Consider the following 21676-nt stretch of genomic DNA (forward strand, 5'->3'; position numbering starts at 1 on the left):
TCCTACTGCCTGGCGATATGTCCTGTAGCACCACACTGGAAGCAGCTGATAGCTTCCCGGTAGTCTGAGGGGGATCTGCAGCGAGATCTTCCCAGCTGAAGGGGTTGCTGGGTTGTTTGTTTGCAGCTGTCGTTGTTTTTTCCTAGATCTAGCGGTCCGTCCACATCAAAGCCTGTGCCACTGTATAGCGTTGAAGCAAGGCTATGGTGGCATCCAAGGTACTGAGGTGGACTTCCCACACTTGGTCCCTTGCTGCAATGAGTTGGCTCCAGACAAACCTGTCCATCACCATTAATTTAACGACCCATCCCGATGAGTTGAGCTCTGGGTGCAACCACTTCTTCGCAAGGTGGTGTCTGGCCAGGATCTCCATCTTTAACCTGGGATAGTTGGCATCTGCTTCTCTATCCAGGTCAAAATAGGCTTTCTGGGCCTTACCGCAGAGGAACGGAGCTAGAATAGTCGCTCTCCAGCTCAGCGGTCCGCTCAAAGACCCTTCAGGTAGCTCTCCATATCGTCTTCTGGTGTCATTTTGGGTAATACCTGACTGGGTCCAGTGTTGATGAGATCCCATGGTCTTCAGGACAACCTGGAACTGTAGCTGCTATTGCTGGATGGCTGCCAGCAAATGCTGTACCATCACGGTGAGTTCATCTATCGCCCCTGCCGCTGATCCGTCCACTCCCTCCATCCTCAGGATGTCCTCCCTGGCATTGGGGCTTGCTGGAAGCATGTTTGCTTGCTTCTGGGTTCGTTGTGTGACTCACCCCACTTCTGGTACCACTTGTGTGCATGAGGGTGCACACAGATGAAGCAGACAGTAGTTTCAATGCAATCAAAGTTTTATTAAAACTTATTTTATTCTCACATATCCACGTAAACAAACGTGTAAAAGTGAACAAACCAGATTATGTGCGCGCATAGTGACCTCTATGGAAGCCCACCTTGGTCAAAAATGCATTGTGCTGCTTTAGAGCGAGTCAGAATCTCATGGGATAGAAATGCCAAGCCTAAACAGTGCCGAGTTCAGCTACAAAAAGACACAAGTAAACCTCATGTTATTATTATTAGTTTATGAAAAAGTCTCTGGCCGCTGTTTACTGCAAAGAAATTGCAATGGCAAGAAATGAAAGGAAAAAAAGTAATAAATAAATAAAATGCGGTGTCAACTTTATGTACTATTTATTTCGGGAATAAACAAAACAACGTTTAACTTGAACTGCTATTTGGCATCATTTTTTTGTAGTTAATTCACTGGGGTAAAGTAAGGCCTACAACAACTTATTTTTTACTCCTGGGACATAGTATTCTACTTTAACGTGTTACATATTGTAACATCTTGCTGTAAAACAAAGGCACACACAGGGGGGGGTTGACGGGTAAACAAAGGCACCACAGGTGCTTGCCCCACTGTCGCAACTCGTTATATTACCAAAAAATCTCCTGCCAGCGTTCTCGAGCAGTATATGGAAATGATTATTAGGAACGACGATCCAAACACAATATTAGTAAATCATGAACAAACAACATGAAAACCCTACTGTTTGGTCTATATAATATAAACATGTCCCAATATATATATATATATATATATATAGTAACGAATGTAGCAGGACAGGGGCCCTGCAAAGCACAAGGATATTTGTTTTATGGCAGGGATGGGGTCAAAAAGCCTCCTTGCCAAGCTAATTGTTTAATTTAATTGTTAATTTGTTAATTATCACCTGCACCTGGCAATTATTGAAAATTAGAGCCAGGTGCAGGATATAAAAGGAAAGCTCCAGTCTGCTCAAGGCTGCTGCTGCTGCTGTGGAGTGTAGAGCCTGACTGAAAATCGTTAAGGTCTGTTTGAAACCTACGTTTGGTTTTATAAACAAGTGTATTAAAGTGTTTTGCTTTGGTGTTATATGTCCGTGTGACAGAAATACAATGAGTTCTGGTCATAAATCTCCCTCCCGACCTGTGAGGGTGCTAAAGAACGGGAGGAGAAGTATCTGGAAGGGCTGGCCTCAGTTCGTTTCCGGGACCGGGAAGTGGGTCAGCCTCGAAAGAAGTGAGACTCTGTTGTAAGACCGTATTGACTTGAAAGGTAAAGAAGGGGAAGCTGCAAGTAATAAGGCAGCTGCAACCGTTTACCTAGATATCATGCGGGATTACATATAGGGGCCAGGGTAACACTGATCTTTTCCTTCGTTTGGGTTAACGCTAGGAGAGAAGGACTGAGAGAGGAGCTCTCAGAAAATAAGAGAAATAAGTGTTATGTGTTGTGTGTTATTTCTGTCTGTCTGTAATTGTCTGTCTTTGTCGCACCACTAGACAGTTAACGCACACCTCCGGAGCTGTCACCGTGAAAGCACTATCTGGAGCATCACTGCACAGAACACCTGCACATTTGGATTCACCCAGGACTGGTGACCGTGCCTTTGTTTTCTGTTCAGGACTGTGTTGTGTTATTCTCCCTCCCCGCGCTTTACACATTATTGTGTACTGCCAGGGATTTATTATTTGACGGTTGCCAGACCTGGAAATGGCACAATAATCACTTAATCACCATTGTCTGTTCATCACTCCTGCACCGCATCACTGCTACACCTGTTCCCCTTACAAGCCACTTTGCCACACGTGGTGTCAGATTCGGGATGGACCGCGACCAGCTGGTGGAGCTGCTACAAGGCCTGCCTTTTTTACGGCACCTTTGATTAATATTTCGTTGTACTGTGTTTTATTTTGCATTTTTGTACAGTTTACTGTATTAGTCCTCTGTGCGTTACCATCGCTGGTAATGTCACATGACCACCTTTATTTTACTTTCGTTTTCTGTTTGTTAGTAAAACCTGCGGGCCTGTGCTGGCGTTTTCAACATCAACACCACGTCTGTTTCTCTGTGCTTGAACAGTGGCGACCCACACACGTGACACGAGCAAGACCCTGTCTCAGTCAGGTAAACAGCTTAGCTGTCCTGTGCGTTAGTCAGGGACCTGCATATGTTTAGTGAGTGCTCCGAGGGAGATAGGTTTTTGTTTGTTTGATTTGTGTTTTGAATTAAAGTGTGCTTAAGTGCTAAAAACAAAGTTTTCTTCTCTGGGTCACATTTTTAAAGGGGCACGAACCCGAACTACAGCCAGCCTGTTCACATATGGTGTCAGAACCCTGGAATGCCCCTGTTGACTCAAAAAGAAAAAGGAACACAAAAATATGGATCCAGTTAAAGGAACTGCTGGATAAAATTAAAAGAAATAATGCTGCTCAAGAGGAGAGCAATAGGCAGTGGAGAAGGGAATGGGGACTTCAAGAGCCAACAAAGCTGGAGTTGATGTTCGAGAGGTGGGTGAGGTCAACACTGGAGCCGTCGCTGTCTCCAGAACCTGAGGGAGAAGCCCCGCTGTCTCCAGCGCCTGAGGGAGAAGCCCTGCTGTCTCCAGCGCCTAAGGGAGAAGCAACAAAGAAGGGGGAGGAAGTGAAGAATATACCACCACCACAACCCCGACCACCACCCCTGAAAACCAGTCCGGCGCCAGATGGTGCGGTCCCTTGCCCTGATGTTGTAGTTCCCCTGCCGGAATGCCCAGACCTCCTGCCGCTGGTCCTAACTCCCGGGTCGCAGCATTGCCAGGCACAGTTGCTGGCCTGGTCCCCTACTTCGCTCCGCCTGGACTTGCAGACGTCACGACATGAGGGTCAGACGTCGCATGTGCTCCCCCTTTCCCTCACTTTTGTTCCCCCTGAAGCTCCAGACATCGCTATGCGGTTCAGCAGTCGCACACCTCTGCCAGTCATTGCTTTCTCCTGGTTGCCGGCCTGCACTCCAGTCTAAAAGACGCCGGAGGGATTGACCCAACCTCAAGCACCCCCCCAGGAAGGGGCGAAAATTAAAATTTGTGGACTTGAGGGTGGGTGATTGTGTTTTAGGGGCGGTGGCCTTGGTATGCCCTGTGTCTTGAAAAGACAAGGGGGGAGATATGTAATGGATGTAGCAGGACAGGGGGCCTGCAAAGCATAAGGATGTTTGTTTTATGGCGGGGATGGGATCAAAAAGCCTCCTTGTCAAGCTAATTGTTTAATTTAATTGTTAATTTGTTAATTATCACCTGCACCTGGCAATTATTGAAAATTAGAGCCAGGTGCAGGATATAAAAGGGAAGCTCTAGTCTGCTCGAGGTGGCTGCTGCTGTGAAGGGTAGAGCCTGACTGAAAGTCGTTAAGGTCTGTTTGAAACCTATGTTTGGTTTTATAAACAAGTGTATTAAAGTGTTTTGCTTTGGTGTTATATGTTAGGTAAACAGCTTAGCTGTCCTGCACATCAGTCAGGGATCTACATATGTTTAGTGAGTGCTCTGAGGGAGCTAGGTGTTTGTTTGTTTTTGTTTGTTTGATTTGTGTTTTGAATTAAAGTGTGCGTAAGCGCTAAAAACAAAGTTTTCTTCTCTGGGTCACATTTTTAAATGGGCACAAACCCAAACTATGACCAGCCTGTTCATATATATATATATATATATATATATATATATATATATATATATTATTATATATAATATATATATCTATTAGATAATTCTCTTTAAATAAAATTAGGGCTGTCACTCAATTAAAAATTTCAATTGGTTAATCTATGGGCATTAGTTGATTAATCTGTCCGCCTTTTTAAGAAAGGTAACGATCTTATAGTGGCAGCATTTTTATTTATTTTTTTTGTAAATGTAACACATTTTCACCCAACAACCATTCATTCAGGACCTTTCAGTCACATACCTGAAAACACAAGACAGCTGAGCTGTGTTTACCATTACAGCTACGTGCCAGTACTTGGCTTCCTGTACTTCTCCTTTTTATTGCATCTAGCAAAACCTGAGACTCTGAAGAGGTAGTGTGTGTGTGTGTATATATAGAAACATTATTCTGTCTTTGTAATATAAACACTAGTAAACACTAATTTGGTTTACAGTACTAGTTTCTGTATTTTATTCATGCATTCTATTCACACGCAATGACACTTCATTTATCCGCGGATGTCCCCCCAAGCGTGCACTGTATATAATGCCCTACATTTATGTACCTTTGATATGGTTTTCAATTTAATGCAATACAATGTTGTTTATAGTTAAAACACATTAATGGTCCATTATCACACAATTAAACTTTTCTGTGCCTATGCAGCAGTGTCAGCATTTTAAATGCAAGTATGATCTGCCAGTTGGAAATGTGCACAAAAACTTACTTAACTTTTTTACTTAAATAAGTTTGATATGATACAAAATGTGTATTTCTTTTTGCACAGGGATTGCTTTATGTATGTATTTGACACAGAATTCCACATATCAGATTAGTAAAGAAGGATTTATACAGCCATGGCCAAACATTTTGTATCACCTAGAATAGGGTTGAGACAAAAATAAATAAATAAATAAATAAATAAAACTACATGAACATAATCTTGATCTTTTATTTAACATCATTAATCCAAAAAAACCCCTGCAAAATGTTATCTCTTTTGGTCGTAGCTATAGGTTAGTCCTCATTATCGGTCTAACTTATTCCACTTGTTCTGATCAGTTAAACCAGTTAGAGAGATGTTCTGCTTCGTACGCTGCAATCAGGATTAAGTTAGTATTGATTTTCTAGTCTGCATTTGAGTCTACTTGATGTGGACTAAACACTGGTACGCTGCAATTAACTTAATTGTGTCTAAGATATTGCTTTTATGTGCATATCTGAATAAACCAGATAATTAAAGCAAAAAAAGTTATAGGCCCTCATTATCAACCAAAACACTTTGAATGCATCAAAGGTTCCAACAAGTCAGTCTTGGTTCTCATCCAAGAAAGATAAACTAACTGCAGTGATGTGACATTAAATCAGTAAAATGTGCTCCCTCTAAGATGAAGTAAGCATTTAACTTTTTTTGAAGGGTTTCTTTGCCAGCATGAACAACAATTGTACTAAAAATGTGAGTACAACTGCCTGATGTTATTGATTCCAGTCAACAAATGGTGCAGCGTAATCTGTCTGCCTTTGTTCCGTTCACTTTGTGGAGTGTTCTCATTAGCCCCCCATGGACAGTCAACCTGTCAGCAGGTCTGCTCTCCAACGGCCTGACCTCTGACTCATGCTCACTCTTGTACAAATTAAATCTAAAAACCGACAAATTAAAGCACACAGTATGCCTACTGCAGCATATTTCACAATTGGACCATGTTAGCATTAGTAGTTGCAAGTATGAAGCATATATTTGTAGCAGTATTTAGCAGTATCATTGATTGATTTTATATTATCATTTTGATTAAGATTAATTCATCTGTTCTTGAATGAAATTGAATTGCTTGGAAGAGAACATTTTTGGTTTCACTGCTCTTCTTCTTTCGGACAAAGACCCGGGATGAATAGGCTCTTTGGCTATAGAACATTTTGCCAGCTTAAATATTCACCTATTAACAATTATTTCTAATTTACCAACTCAATAGCAAACCATTCAGTATGTATGCTAACAAAACTAAAGAGTTTTGAGTTCTGATAATAAGACCTGTTTATTTTGAGAATTAATCTATTTTTATTTTTGAATTTACATATCTCTGTCAGTCATCAAAAGTTCAGAACTAGGTTGTTTTTGATGTAGGCCTGCGGATTTGATAAAAATGCATCTCTTAAGCAGTTATGAAAATCTGACACTTGAAGAATGCAAAACGTAAAACTTCCCTTACTATAAACTTGTATTGCCAAAGTATGACAAAAGCCATTTCAAATCCATGCAAGGCAGTAATAATATCCCTAAGCACAGTTAAACATCGATTTATCAATATTATGAAAATAAATGTTTACAAAGTGTTTCAAATTGTATTTCTAATATTACATGTGTACAGTATTTTAATTGATAGAGTACTGTACTTCAACAAATGTCAATCAATATATTTAACTTTGTACTGTATTTTAAATTATAATAATTTAACCTCTCAAAAGCTAGATTTGACCTAGCTCCGTAGAAGTTGCTCACAGATTAAACTCATTAGTGGTCTTTCCATATTGTCTTTCTGGAAACCCTTTTAAAATTGCTGGCAGCAACACCAATACACATGGTTTCATGTTTTCTGTACTGCAGTAAGTGCAATATTGAATCTACATTAGGCTTCACATACAGTAGTTATAAGATTCTTTCAAGGTACCTTTATTTGTTTCTTATTTTTCAGTCAGCAGTTATCATGTGTTTATTTTTAAATGATATTACAGTGCTGTGACAAGATGGCTGAGGTTGGTGTCATCAGGCCAGAAGCAGGAACTAAAAACACACAGGTAGGTACTCGGGTGCAAAGCACACTGCTGGACTATTTTTATTAACACAAAAATTAATAAAACGGTTAAATAAAAAAACTTGCTCTCAGACAAAAACAAAAAGAAGTCTCAAACACAAAGCAAGTACTGTGCTGGTGCTTCCCAGCACTAGTAGCATTTGTTTACTTTCCTTACTTTTTACTTTCGGTTTTGTTTTCAACCCTCCCCTGCTCATTCCTCCTTCCTGAACACCCCTCGGTACAGAGAGAGCTGCAGGATTATATATTGGTGACCATCTCCCGTTTAGTAAGAAATTAATCACTTAATTAACTCGGGAGATGGTCACCTTCAGCACAAGGTTTTGTGCCATGCTGCCAAATAATAAATAAACACAGGGCTTTGCTGTCATACTTCTAAATAAAATAAATCATAATAATACAAAACAAATACAAATTATACACATTGGCTGGGTTCTAAAAACAAACACTTGTGCAGGGCTTTTCTCCTGCCCTCGATACCACTCAGGGAAGCTACATATATATTTCACATTGTTTTTTTTCCAACATAAGGTGGACAGATAAATGAAGTTTAACATAGCACTAGTTTGGACTTTAAAACATGTTATACCTCTGTGACAGGCTCTCCATTTGTTGTGACACCAGGCCAGAAGCAGGAAGAATAACAGGTACAAGGTACTGCAGGGCAAAAAGACGCGCCGTGTGCTGTTTATTAAAGACAAAAATGAAGAAAATATTTGAACAAAAAATACTGCTCACAGAGCAAAATAAAATAATTAACAAACCAAAGTCACGAACACAAATAATACAGGTCAGGCAATGACCTTCACTGATGCTATACGTCGTTTTATTTTAAATTTCGCTCACGCTCTTGCTCTTTCATTCCTCCTCTGAACATTGAGTGCAGAGAGCTGCAGGCTTTTATGCAGGTGACCATCTTCTGATTAGCAACAAATTAATCACCTAATTAATTAGAAAAACAGTAAGGATAGGAAGCTGCACTGTTTTTTAAAACCTTTAAATCCGTTAACCTGTTCCGCAGTCCTACAGTACCTACACCAATTTCAAACACCATTTCCATCACTTCACACCAATTTAAATCAATTATTAATATTGACTATTAAGCTTCTAAATACATACTTACTAATTAAAATAATTAACTGGCATTAAATGTATTTCATAAGTTATATTTGCAAAAAATATAACTGCACTCTTACCGTAAACTTTTGACTATCCATATGGGCCTCAGATCGACGGGTAGAATGGATGTTTAACCAGCCAAGCATTGTCTCCTCGAATGACACTGAAATGCAACTAAATCCTGTATTTTGGACCTTGGTGATACTGCAACAGGGCAGTCACAGGTTTGTTTTCCTGTGCATCTGAAAACTGACTTTGGTAAGCAAAACCATTCATTTTCATCAGAATTTTAAAATACATTTTCATATTTAGTGTACAGTAAACGGGCAGATGTGGTTTTCTGCTTTCCTTGCAGACACTTTTTCAAAGTTCAAAAGACCCCTCTCACTTTCATTCCTAATCTGGCACCACAAACAATGATCTGAAAAGTGACATTTGTTCAAACAGTCGATGGAAGTATGTTCTGACTGTAGCATCAGTTACCAAATTCTCACAAAACGGTGGTGCATGAAAACAGACAGTATGCTACGAAAATATTTTGCCACAAGTTCAGTAAATTCAGATTAGGATCAAGCTGTTTGTATAGATAACAGCAATTCGAATAAATGTAGAAATTGTTAAGAATAATAAATGTAGAAATTGTTGCCTGTTCCAGGCAAGGGAATGAGCGAAAAGGATTCAGAGTTTTCACTAGCTGCCTCCTGCAGAGGTATGAGGTGCTCAGATCGGCGGGAAGAATGGACGTTAAACCAGCCAAGCATTGAATTATATTGAAATGCAACTCAATTCTGTATCTGTACTTCAGTGTTGATTTTGATATCCCAGCTGCCCTAGCGGTCTGGCGGTTGCGCAGTAGATAAAGGAGAAGTATGCTCATTAGACCTGCTTTGCTCGCTTGCGGGAATAAAAATCGATCTGCTCTCACAAATAATTTTTGTGTTGGTCAGAACATTTTCTGGCCCATTTATTTTAGGGAGGCTTAGCTTCCCCAAGCCTGTTATACGCGCTGCCTGTGGCAGGGGTACAATAATAATAATAATAATAATAATAATAATAATAATAATAATAATAACACAGTATGTGTATTGTGTCATACACATAAACACATCACTTTGTTGCGGTAGAAATTTAAGTGTGGGACGATAATAATAATAATAATAATAATAATAATAATAATAATAATAATAATAATAATCTGTGGATTTCAATTTGAATCGGCCGTCATTAGTTGTTTTTAATAGTGTAATTTCAAGATTTTAATTAGTAAAGATATGTGACAGAAAGACATTCTTGGTGGTAAATCTCCCTTCCGAACTGTGAGGACACTAAGTAATGGGAACAGAGTACCCTGGACTGTTTAGCCTGACACTTCATTCCTAGGGTTAAAAGTAAGTCAGTCATCTAGAAAGAGGGAGGAGCTTTGGTGCACTAACTCATCGACCCGGAAGGGAAACGATGTGGCAACCGCGGATTGGAGGAGCGGCTGCAATCCTTTACCAAGGGGTTATGTGTGATGGTATCAATAGAGGATGAAGCGACGTAATCTGTTCCTTTGATTTGGTTAGAGAACAACCTGGAAGGACCGGTGAGTTGTTTAAACGTATCGTGAGTGTTTGTTTGTTTGTCCCTAATTGTGTCTTGTTATTAGTAGACAGCTAACATGTTCCGGAGCTGTCACCAAGGGCCAGCACAAACCTGGAACAGCACTGCACTTGTATCACAAACAAACTGCATTTGCACCAGGAGAACTAATTCACTCACTAACTGACTTGTGTTTTGTGTGGGTGTATAAAGAACAGTACTATTATTTCGGGACAAACCTGGGGATTACAATTTAAGTAATACACGCTGCTGTACTACTTAGCATCATTTATTTTTTACTGTTTGTTTTGCCGTCAGGCACTGGACATACAAATCCATTAAACAACTTTGCACCTGGATTATAATTGTGTCTGTTCATTGATAACCTGCACCTGCACACTGTTAACCACTTTGCCACAAGACATTACTTGTTTTGTCACAGCAAGTGTTCCATATTGACGGTAGAGAACTAGAATCACAGGCTGTTTATCATTATAAATTGCTGAGTTTTCATAGCTGAATATCTGCATTGTGCAAATATTAATCTGTATTTCAATATTGAAAGAAAAACGAGTAAACAGAATAACTGTACTTGCTGTCTGTTTTCATCTTTTTATGGGTAAAAATCATGTTTTGTCGTTTTGTTTGAGCTACCTAGCTAGTGTTCCTAACAATAACATTCCCTACCTTGACCTTGATAGCATAGAACTTCTTGTCTAAATGTGAGACAATCAGGTTGTTTACCCATCCTGAGATGAAATACTTATAACTATTGGTACTTCTATATGCCTTCATCTGGGAAGCTGTGTAGGGAGAGGGGGTCTCAACTAAATAGATCCAGATATCTCCAAAGTCGAGGTCAGGGAGTTCATGGCTCTCTTTGTGCTGTAAAAAGCACAGGCGGAGCACAATAGGGATCACAAACTCCTAAAATCTGGCACTCATCTGTATATCTTTTCAATTCCTGACACTGAAGGGGAGAAGTGGTTTCTGTGGCAAATAACTCACACTGTAGTTTGGAAGATAACAAATGTGCATCAGCTGCCATTGCTGTTTTGACCTCTAGTATGGCGCTGGGCTCCTGTGGGTGAAAACCCTCAATTGGCATGGTGGATATGAATTTGCCAAACAGTTTGGATTAGTTTACCTGCTGTCTGTTTGTACTGTATTTGGGTGTTATTTTAACAATTCTCTGCTTTTACAGTTTTTTGGCAGTGAATTTAGAACACAGCGAATGTATCACCTACATACATAGATTTAAGCATCACTAACACTGTTTTGCCTGGATAATTAATTAATGCTTTCATTTTTACACTTTCAGTTTTCAGGTCATAGTGAGAGAATTATACTTTGGTTTCTTGAACTGGACTGTACTGCTAATCTTAAATAGAGAAGGCAGTGTGGAGGATGAACTCTTTGTTAAAATTTGGTGTAATAAGGGTATGGGCCTAGCAGAGTCTCTCTTTAATAGTATCAAACGCCCACTGACATTCTCCTGACCATTTAATCAAATTTGGAGCACACTTTCTAGTGAGGTTTACTAAGGGGCTGACCACTGTGACATACTCAGGGATAAATCTTCAGTAATAACCGACCAACCCCAATAGAGACCTCACCTGGGACTTGGTTTTGGGGATTGCTGTGTTCATCAAAACCGGGACATTGGAGGCTACTTGTTTCACCAGTAAATATCCCATAATAAATCCCAAATACTGAGTCTCTACTGTGGTAAATTCACATTTACTGAAGTTGGCTGTCAGCCAAGCTACCCTTAGAGACTAGGACAGCCATGATCCTAGCCAGATGCTCTCGCCAGGAGGCGCTGTAGATAACCACATCGTCAATATACGCTGCTGCATACTCACGATGTGGGTGTAAGGCCTGGTCCATCAGTCTCTGAAAGGCAGCGGGCGTACCATGTAGCCCAAACGGCATCATTATAAGATGGATTTTGTTCTTGTGAATTGCGGGTTAATGGGATCTGCCAGTATCCCTTCATCAGGTCCAAAGTTGAGATGAACCTTGCCGTTCCCAGTCTGTCGAGAAGCTCGTCGACCCGAGGCATGGGGTAGGCATCGAACTTGACAATAGCGTTTACCTTGCGGAAATCACTGCAGAAGCGGTTGGTGCCGTCCTTTTTGGTAACTATCACAATCAGTCTGCACCACTTGCTCCTGGAAAGTTCAATCACCCCAAGTTCGAGCATCTCCCGCACCTCTTTGCTAACACCACCCTGTCAGCATTCCGCGATCCGGTAAGGTCTCTCTTGAACCGTGATACCTGGGGGAGTGATAATAGCATATTCAACAAGGTCAGTTCTACCGGGTAAGTCAGATAAAATATAATTGAAATCCTCAATTAACTTACACAGTTCTTTTGTCTGATCTGGAAGTAACTGTTCCCCCATTGGAATGTCTCTGGGAGCCTCGATACAGGGTCCTAAATCATCCTTAGGCCTCCCTTACCAGCCAGGGCAATAAATTGATATAATAAATTTCACTTTCATTATGCTGATCGGGCTGCTTAATTTCATAATTTACCTTTCCTATAGCCCGAATCACCTCATATGGCCCCTGCCATTTAGCACATAGTTTCGATTCCGACGTGGGAAGGAGCAACAGTACTTTGTCTCCTGGCCGAAAAGTTTGAATGCGTGCATTTTGGTTGTACTCTCGGAGTAGGAGCACATTCTGCACTACATTTTTGGACAAGCCTTTGTGCTCTTTCCACCACTCTCTCAACAAATCAAGGATCCCACGAGGCTGTTGGCCGTAGAAGAGCTTGAAGGGGGACAGCCCTGTCAAACTCTGCAGCACCTCTTTCACTGTAAAAAAGGAGTTAGGGAAGAAGCATTGCCCAATGTTTTTGCTCTTAGTTCACAAATTGTCTCAGCATCTGCTTTAGGATCTGATTAAAACATTCCACCAAACCATCCGTCTGATGGGACATATTTTTTAATGTTTTTGTACACTTGCTGCAACGTTTGAGACAGGAAGTTTGTTCCATGATCAGTCAATATCTCTTTGGGCATCCCTAATCTCGACATAATGCGTATTTGTTCTTTGGCTACTGCAGCTCCGCTAGTGGACCTCAATGGAACTGCCTCCAGGTATCACGTTGCATAATCTACCACTACTAATATATGCATATACCTGGAGTCAGAAGGTAGCAAAGGGCCTACAATGCCCAAAGGGGCTGGACGCACTCGACCCGGCACCACTCACTGGTAGTCTGGGCATGTGTCTACATATTTCAGCACTTCCTTATGAAGTCCTACCCAGTAAAATCGGGCCAATATGCATTCCCTAGTTTTATCGACTCCCAAGTGTCCTGCAAAAGGGATGTCATGTGCCAGCTTTGATGGGCATTCGATACCAGCTGAGCTTTCTCCCACCAGACCCCAACCTCATCTCATTGATACTCCCTCCCATGTTTCTCTTTTTTGTTTTTCTAGGATGAAAAATGGGGGAAAACAATTCAGATTGTAAGGGAAAAATATCACCAATCATTTCCCCTTTTCTTTTTTTCTGCCACGTTTATGTGTGTGGCCGGGACTGCCATTAATTTCACCAATTCTTTATAGTTTGGCCAGTCTCAGCCCAGAATTATTGGGTGTGATAGCCTTTCCACCACCCCTAAAGATAAATATACTTTTAGAATGGGGTATGTCGCCATGTCTCCATGGATACAAGAGATAGGAATCTGACCTTGTGGTTACCATGACCTTGTGGTGTCCAAATTAAGGTCTGCTCGCACCTTGTGTCCATTAATGTGTGGGGTTTCACTTTTCTTAACCCTTTGCGGTCCATTTATTCAGCACCTGTCAGGCACGTCAGGTCCAATTTATTTTCACACACGCTTTTTAAAAGTCATTTTATTCAAAGTAAAACAGGTGTAAAAGGCACTGCATATCACTCAGTACTGCATCTCCAGCTCCGCCCCACCCCTTGTTTGCTGTATTTATCACATACCTCTTCATAGTTATGCATACTGGTAAATCATCTTCTGATCACTCGTTTTATTACCAAACTCCTCAATAATGCAATCCAAGTCATTATTTTATTACTGTAACATCTTAAAACATCTTGGCTATGATAATCTTTGAGCGCGGGATGTGGAAGCAGCTATCTTGTTTGTTCATATTCGTGTTATGTCTATGGTGAAGGGACTATCTGTATTGCTCAGATCCGCCCCTTTGATCGCCTTGTCACACTCCATTGCCGATGGCCATAACTAGGTGATGTGTCCACTGTGATGGTATCTAAAACAGACAGGAGGGGCAGAGGGAACTGGATCTACATATTTGTACTGCTGTTGACAAGAACGCAGGGGCAGCATATCTTCTCCAGCTGGGGGCTAACCTTTGCCTCCATGATGGGGAGGTTTGGTTGCCCATTGGGGTCTGGGAGGTCTTGGTCCTGTCACTGGTGTAAGTGACGTAGAGGAGGGAGCCGATCCTCTGTTGTTACGTGTAGAGGGAGAGGTCAGTAGGCTGGTCTTTGAGGAGATCAGGGAGTCCTGGAAGTCCTCCACCAGTTTGACTGCCTCTTCCACGGTGGCCAGGTTGTGGCGCTTATCCACGCTTGTGTTTCAGAGCTGACCACATGGCAAAACTGCTTGGTGACCATTGCCTCACCAATCTGTACCCCTGTCTTCTGGGTTGGGGTGAGCCAGTGTACCATGTGGTTGCCCAAACATTGGTCAACCATCCTGGGGCAGATATCCTGTGGCCTCTGGTACTCCTTGAAGTGCACTCGATGTGTTTCCCCCCATGATATTAAATCTTACAACTACTTTTCCCATCATTCTGCTGCTCACATATGTAACTGAGATGGATTTACCAGTGAGCAGGAGGATGATGGGAAATGTAGTTTTGAGAGGTCCATGTGGGTGCTGCGAAGCCATCTTGAGTTAAAAAAAGTGGTTAAAATGTTTAAAAAAATTAATTAATTAAAACAAATCACACACCTTACGTAAACAGTTGTAGCAACACATGGGAACATGTAACACAATAAAATAAAAAGGTCCTTATGTACCCTTTAAGCAAAACAGCCACACTTTTACATGTTAGTTTGGAAAAACTCAGTAAAGAAATTATTGCATTTAATCTACTGAACCAAAATCAAGTATTAAAAGACTGCTATTACTAAACCTTTTCTACAATATATTTGTAACACTAGTCTGTCAGGGTGCGCGTGGCTTAGGAAGAAAGAAAAAAAAAGCCTACAGGCTGAAATACATTTTCTATTTATCATTATTATTTTTAAAGCTGTCTCTGCTTAAACAGTATAAGGTATTTGTGATTTAAACAAACATGTTACCTTCCTGACAGGGTTTGTAGTAAACAAATTACTTTTATAACAAATATGATTTTTATACAGACTGTTCACTTCCACTCACCTTCCCACCAAACACATTTGTTTCGAAACTTGTCACTCAAACTGCTTGCAGTGTGTGGTGAGCGGGGAGAGGCGGCGCTGTTCAGGGCTGTTCGGGTAAAACAAAACAAAAGCCAATCAGAAACGTTGATTTAGAGGATAGATCTCAAACTCCTGTGCACTAGAGCGGTAATTTTGAAAAGAGCTTTGGAACAGACTTTTAAGTTATAAGTGTAAAAAGTTGTCAGAAAAGAAACATGACAGGTATGCTATTTAAACAGTTGTAGCAACATGTGTGGACGTGTAACGCATATTTTTCAGAACCCCGCTCCTTACTCTTAAATCATGTAACTGAAGCCTTGATAAAAAGAGCTCCTGCTTTTATTGGATTACCACTATCAGTGGCTGAGCAACAGCAAATTACATTAGATTTTTATCAAGATGCAGGAATGCCTCAGATAATTGGACTAATTGATTGTACGCATGTAGCAATAAAACCTGCTGTAGAGTCTGAAGCTGTTTTTAGAAACAGGAAAAAATTCTACTGCATAAATGTCCACTGCATCTGTGATGCTCACTGCCATATCACAAATATATTTGCTACTTTCCTCCGAGCGTGTCACGATTCTTTCATTTTACAACCGAGTGAGAAAGTTTGAGAGCGGAGAAATCATGGATTGCTTTCTACTTGGTACGTTACATCATTAGCATTTTGTAATATTTAATTACTTAGAATTATGTATCTGTAAATTAACAATGCAATGTGTTGTATGTTATCTGTTGCAGGTGACAGTGGCTATCCTTTAAAGAAGTGGGTTCTGACTCCAGTGACTGGTCCTACAACAAAAGCTGAGGAAAGATATAATGAGGCACATAGAAAATCACAAAGCAAAATATAACGTAGTACGTTTGGTATGGTTAAGAACCACTTTGGTTGCCTAAAAAAAGAGAACAGAAGACTAAAATACGTACACAATATAGCAAAAAATTTGAAATGTCCCACACATTTTGCAGAGGAACAGAAGATAAATATCAGCTTTGGAGGACCCAGATGTTCAGCCTAACAGAGATCAGCCACCCATGCAAGAAATAACAGAACATGTATTTTCATAAACAGCACTTGTCATCAGATGTGCACAAATAAACGACACACAAACAACCCAGATGCACGTGTCATGTACTGGTCATTTTTAATTAAGTTACAATACGTACATTTTATTTTTATTTATTTATATTTTAAAATGTAGTTGTCGCCAATGTTTTACCCTGTTTTTTTACTCCCCAATTTGGAATGCCCAATTGTTATTTGTATCCGGGTTCACCATTGCAACCCCCTGGCGACTCAGGAAACAGAGATGTCGGAGCCCCCAAGCCTTCTTTTGTTGAGGGGGCCCCGGATCTCCAAGGTAGTACGGCGACGGCAGCCCGGCTCCCTCTGGTGGCGGAGGCGGCAGCGGACCCTCGGCAACCCTAGAAAACAAAAAGGAGACACCAGCAGTCCCAGGCGATACGGAGCAGCAGGCAACCCCAGGCGATGCGAAGCACCAGGCAACCTCAGGCGATGCAAATGTGTCATCCCTGAGCGGAGCGGGCGTGGTATCCCTGGGCAGTGCAAAGCAGGCATCCTTGGACCATAGCTCCTCCCTCTCTGGCTCTGGGAGTGGCGGCGGCTCCTCCTCCCTCTCTGGCTCTGGGAGCGGCGGCGGCTCCTCCTCCCTCTCTGGCTCTGGGAGCGGCGTCGGCTCCTCCCTCTCTGGCTCTGGGAGCGGCGGCGTCTCCTCTTCCCTCTCTGGCTCTGGGAGTGGCGACGGCTCCTCCTCCCTCTCTGGCTCTGGGAGCGGCGGCGGCTCCTCCTCCCTCTCTGGCTCTGGGAGCGGCGGCGGCTCCTCCCTCTCTGGCTCTGGGAGCGGCGGCGGCTCCTCCTCCCTCTCTGGCTCTGGGGACGGCGGCTCCTCCTCCCTCTCTGGCTCTGGGGGCGGCGGCTCCTCCTCCCTCTCTGGCTCTGGGCGGCTCACCCCTCTCTGGCTCTCGGGGCGGCGGCTCCTCCCTCTAACCACCATGAGGGCAACCTCTGGGAAGGACGCTGGGTGGTGGTGTTCCTCCCACTGTTCCCACCTCTCCCCATCTCGACGCCACAGTGTGTTGATAACTATGGGGAGATTGTGGATGAGGTCTGCCTCAGGGTGTATCAACCTGTCCCAGATCTCCTGGGACGGTGGTGGTGCTGGAGGTAGTGGGGTGGCCCCTGATGCCCGGGGTGAATACTGCACCTCTTCCTGGGCCTGGTTGTAGGGGCATCCTGCCCAGTTGTGGCAGTCCTCCTCACACTTGTCACACCAGTTTGCAAGTGGCACATCTGGACAGGACCGCCAACGATGGTCCTCCTTCCTGCACCAGGAACACCAAGGGAAGAGGCTGGCTGGGTCCTCCAGCGGTGGCTGCAGCAGCTTATATTTCTTCAGCTGCTGCTTGTCCTGCCTTTGCCGCTGTCTGCTCTTCTTTCCCATTTTTTTATCCCAATTATCCCAAAAATTAAAAAAAAAATATATAAAAATACTGCTCTGAGACGCTAGGTGGCACTATCCCACTGCTACCACCAACTGTGGCAGGCTGGCAAGTGGATAGAGGCCCAGAGACAGACTGCAGTTCAAAAAAATATATTTTTATTATAAATCGATACAAAAATAAAAAGGCACAAGGGCCAAAACAAAGGGATGGAAACACACAAAAAAAATGTACAAAATAAAGGTTTCCAGGCTGGGCAATGCCTTCACTGGATTTAGAAAATTGAAAAAATCACAACCAACAAAACACCAACCTGCTTCCCTAGCTCTCTCCTCCCAAATGAGAAGCAGAGGCCTCCTTTTATGTCAGGTGGCTGGGCGTTGATTGATCATTAATTAACCTAATCAACTAATCAACCCCAGCCACCTGAACATAATAAACCCAGGCAGGTAGGGGAAATTAACCCCATCCCTGTCAATTTAAAAAGGGCAGAGCTTTGCTCTGCCACAGTTCTTGTAATTAAAAAATCTGTCAAGTTACTATAGAAACAAATATGTGTGTAAAATACATCCCCTAGCTGCCACGGCTGTATTTTTAAAATTAGGGCTATCAGTATGATGAAAAGATCATGACATATTTTACCAGTATGTACAAAATAGTATAGAATATATAAGAAATAGCAATGAAATGTTTAATCACAATTTGGTAGGCAATTCTCCTGATATATGCTAAATATATAAGTGTGACATATAGGTGGATAGATGAACACACAGACATCTCCATATATCTCCAGAATCCAATACTCTCTAGAACTGAAGTTAAATACTGTTAATTCCAAGTTTCATGACAATTGGATAAGAGCTTATCCAGATATATGCAAACATTTTAACTGTAACATCAGGGTCTGTGGAGGGTGTGGGGAATTCAATGGACACAACACAAAAAGTTGAGTTTCAAACCCCCCCTCAGGGGTGTACTTTATTAATTTTGCCACAAGGTGGCACTGTGCTGGGGGCTTACTCCAATACCAGCGATGGTAAAGGAGTTACTGAAGGCGCGCACACACACACACCCACACACAGTTGCGTCAAAATAATACTACTACAAACAAAAGGCAAAAGCAAAATGGATAAAGAGACACAATAACAAAACTACAAATAAAAGTTGCTGCTTTTGCTGCATCCCCCACTGTTGCACTGTTGCTTGTTGAAGTCTTCAGCCTGTACATTGCTATTCTACTTCTATATACTGTGGGGTTGCCAAGTATTTCCCCGCTAACTACTTAGCTCCCCCCTTGGGGCCACTGCTTAGCAATAAATAATAATAATAATAATAATAATAATAATAATAATAATAATAATTTCCGTTCAGGCGGTCTTCCTCAGGATGGCTTGCCTGTCTGTTTCCTTTGCTCGAGACGGTGGCGGTTTATTATGGTCTGTGTCGCAATTGTTGACCAGAGCTCCTGCTGTTCTTCCTAGATGGGCTGACCTGAGGAATAGCAGAGCATTATCTTTATAGGTCGAGGACCCCTCAAGGCCTGCCTTCCGACTACACAGAGAGAGATGGAGAGACCACACACCCAACTTCTCCATATCACTGCCATGATTGACAGGTGGACTATACAGGACTCCCGAGCTCCTCCTGCAGGATCATACATGCATCAGACAGCCAGCACAGATCTCGCCCTGTTACAGGGTCACTTTGGTATTCATTATTTACACCAACGTGTAGATAAGTACTTGAGGTGAAATGTCTGCCAACATTAAGCTTAGGGATGGGGTACTGCCAATTTAGCTGTTACGATTCAATGCCAATCTGAGTTACATAGCTGTATGCCTGTTTGTGGTTCTTTACCTATATTCAAATAAAGAAAGAAATAAAAGATAGAAAACATATCTTGACTGTAGAATAATAGGACAGTCCTAAAGAGAAGCTGTTCTTAAGATAATGTAGGCAAAAATGTATAGTATCATAGACAGAGACAGTCGGTCTGATTATGATACAGTTATTAATATGTACTTAAAAAGACCCTTAGCAAATTTTTGGCTTATTAGTTCTTAATCTATATTTCAAAATATAAGCGTGACATACAGACAGAAAGTCTGTCCAATAGACAGACATCCTCCAGATAACCCTATATTATGATATACAATAATTTGTGCTTAAGAGAGTCAGATTTCAAGTAAATGCTTCAAGAGGTTTTCTGGATATTTAGACATTTCTAATCTGACATACAGAAAGACAGACAAAATGTCTCAATAAATCCAAAATGATGACTTTATATAACCAGTGTGAAGGTTTGTCACAATTGAAGAATCAGTTCTCTAGGAATAAGCAGAACTCTAATGTGTACCCTAAGTGTATACATACTGTATGTACTCCAGACCTTATATATCAAAAAGCAAAAGTTGCACAGTAAAATCATTTTAGGATTACATTTGAATTATGGCACCACTATTCTTTGCAATTTTGACCAAATAAATATAAAACATAACTGTGGCAGCTTTTTTCCTAAAAAGTAAAATAACTAAACATTTTCACATTGCTTATTAGTTCAGGACATTTATTTATTTAACAAACAAACTTGTAAAGACAAATATAGCTATTTTCTAGTTTGTTGGCTGAATGCCTTTTTGTACATTAGCCATGACAGAAATACCATCGCTCAATGAAGGTTCATTTTGCAAAATGCACATTGAATTGAACCCTAGCCCCTCAGATCCTGCACTTCTGATGGTTGTTTCAGGTGGCTGTTTTTCCCCTCTCTATTAATTAGACATTTTAATTGGATAAAATATGGAACATTCCGCTTTCTGTTTCATTGTCCACTGCTTGTAGAAATGCATCTGCTCTCCTGGCATCGTCTCCAGTAATGGACATGCTGATCAAAAAGCCAGGGAGTAAATGAAGCCACTGATAGCTGATAATTGGAACTGTTTTACATCGTACCCACACACAATACACACGCATTCCCGTTCACTCACACACACAACACACACGCATTCACGTTCACTCACGCACACAACACACATGCATTCACATTCACACACACACGCACAAACACATTCACATTCACACAGACATGAATTCACATTCACTCACACAATACACACACATTCACACACACAACACACAAACAATACACACATGCATTCACATTCACTCACATGCACACACACACACACATTTTACTATTATAATCTACACCATAACCACACACCCCTTTTCTCATAAGATTGAAAGCCAACAATAACCTTCATCAAGAAAAATGAAATCTGAATATATCAATAACAGAAGCTAAGCTATAAGAGCTTTTTTGATGGATAAGGTAAAATTAATGAACATTCCTCACACTTATAAATGCAATTTATTTATTATTTTTTGCAAATGTATTCCTGGCTAGAAAATAAATAAATAAAACATTCATATTTTTGTTGTGCAACATATACCAGTGAGGTTGCCATTATTAACATATTACGTGCCGTGTATTAAAAAGTGTATTGAACCTTCATTCTGAAACCCTTAATACTGTCGAGTGCAACTTGTTAATAATTCAATTCATGATAAAATGGACCTAGGAAGTGTATTTATTGCAAAATATCTTGATCCAAAAAGCTGTGGTTATTACTTTCACTTGGCTTTGAAAAGATTGTTCTAAGTTCGGTGTTAAATACTCTTGAATGATGAAAGATAAACTATTGTAATGTGTGGCATTATCACTGTGTTTATAGCCAAACATATCCCTTTCTTATTTGGCATAATGAGAATGTGCTGATGATCTAAAAGTAAAAT

Source organism: Polyodon spathula, chromosome 5 (assembly GCF_017654505.1).
Source record: "Polyodon spathula isolate WHYD16114869_AA chromosome 5, ASM1765450v1, whole genome shotgun sequence".
In the NCBI taxonomy this organism is placed as follows: domain Eukaryota; kingdom Metazoa; phylum Chordata; class Actinopteri; order Acipenseriformes; family Polyodontidae; genus Polyodon; species Polyodon spathula.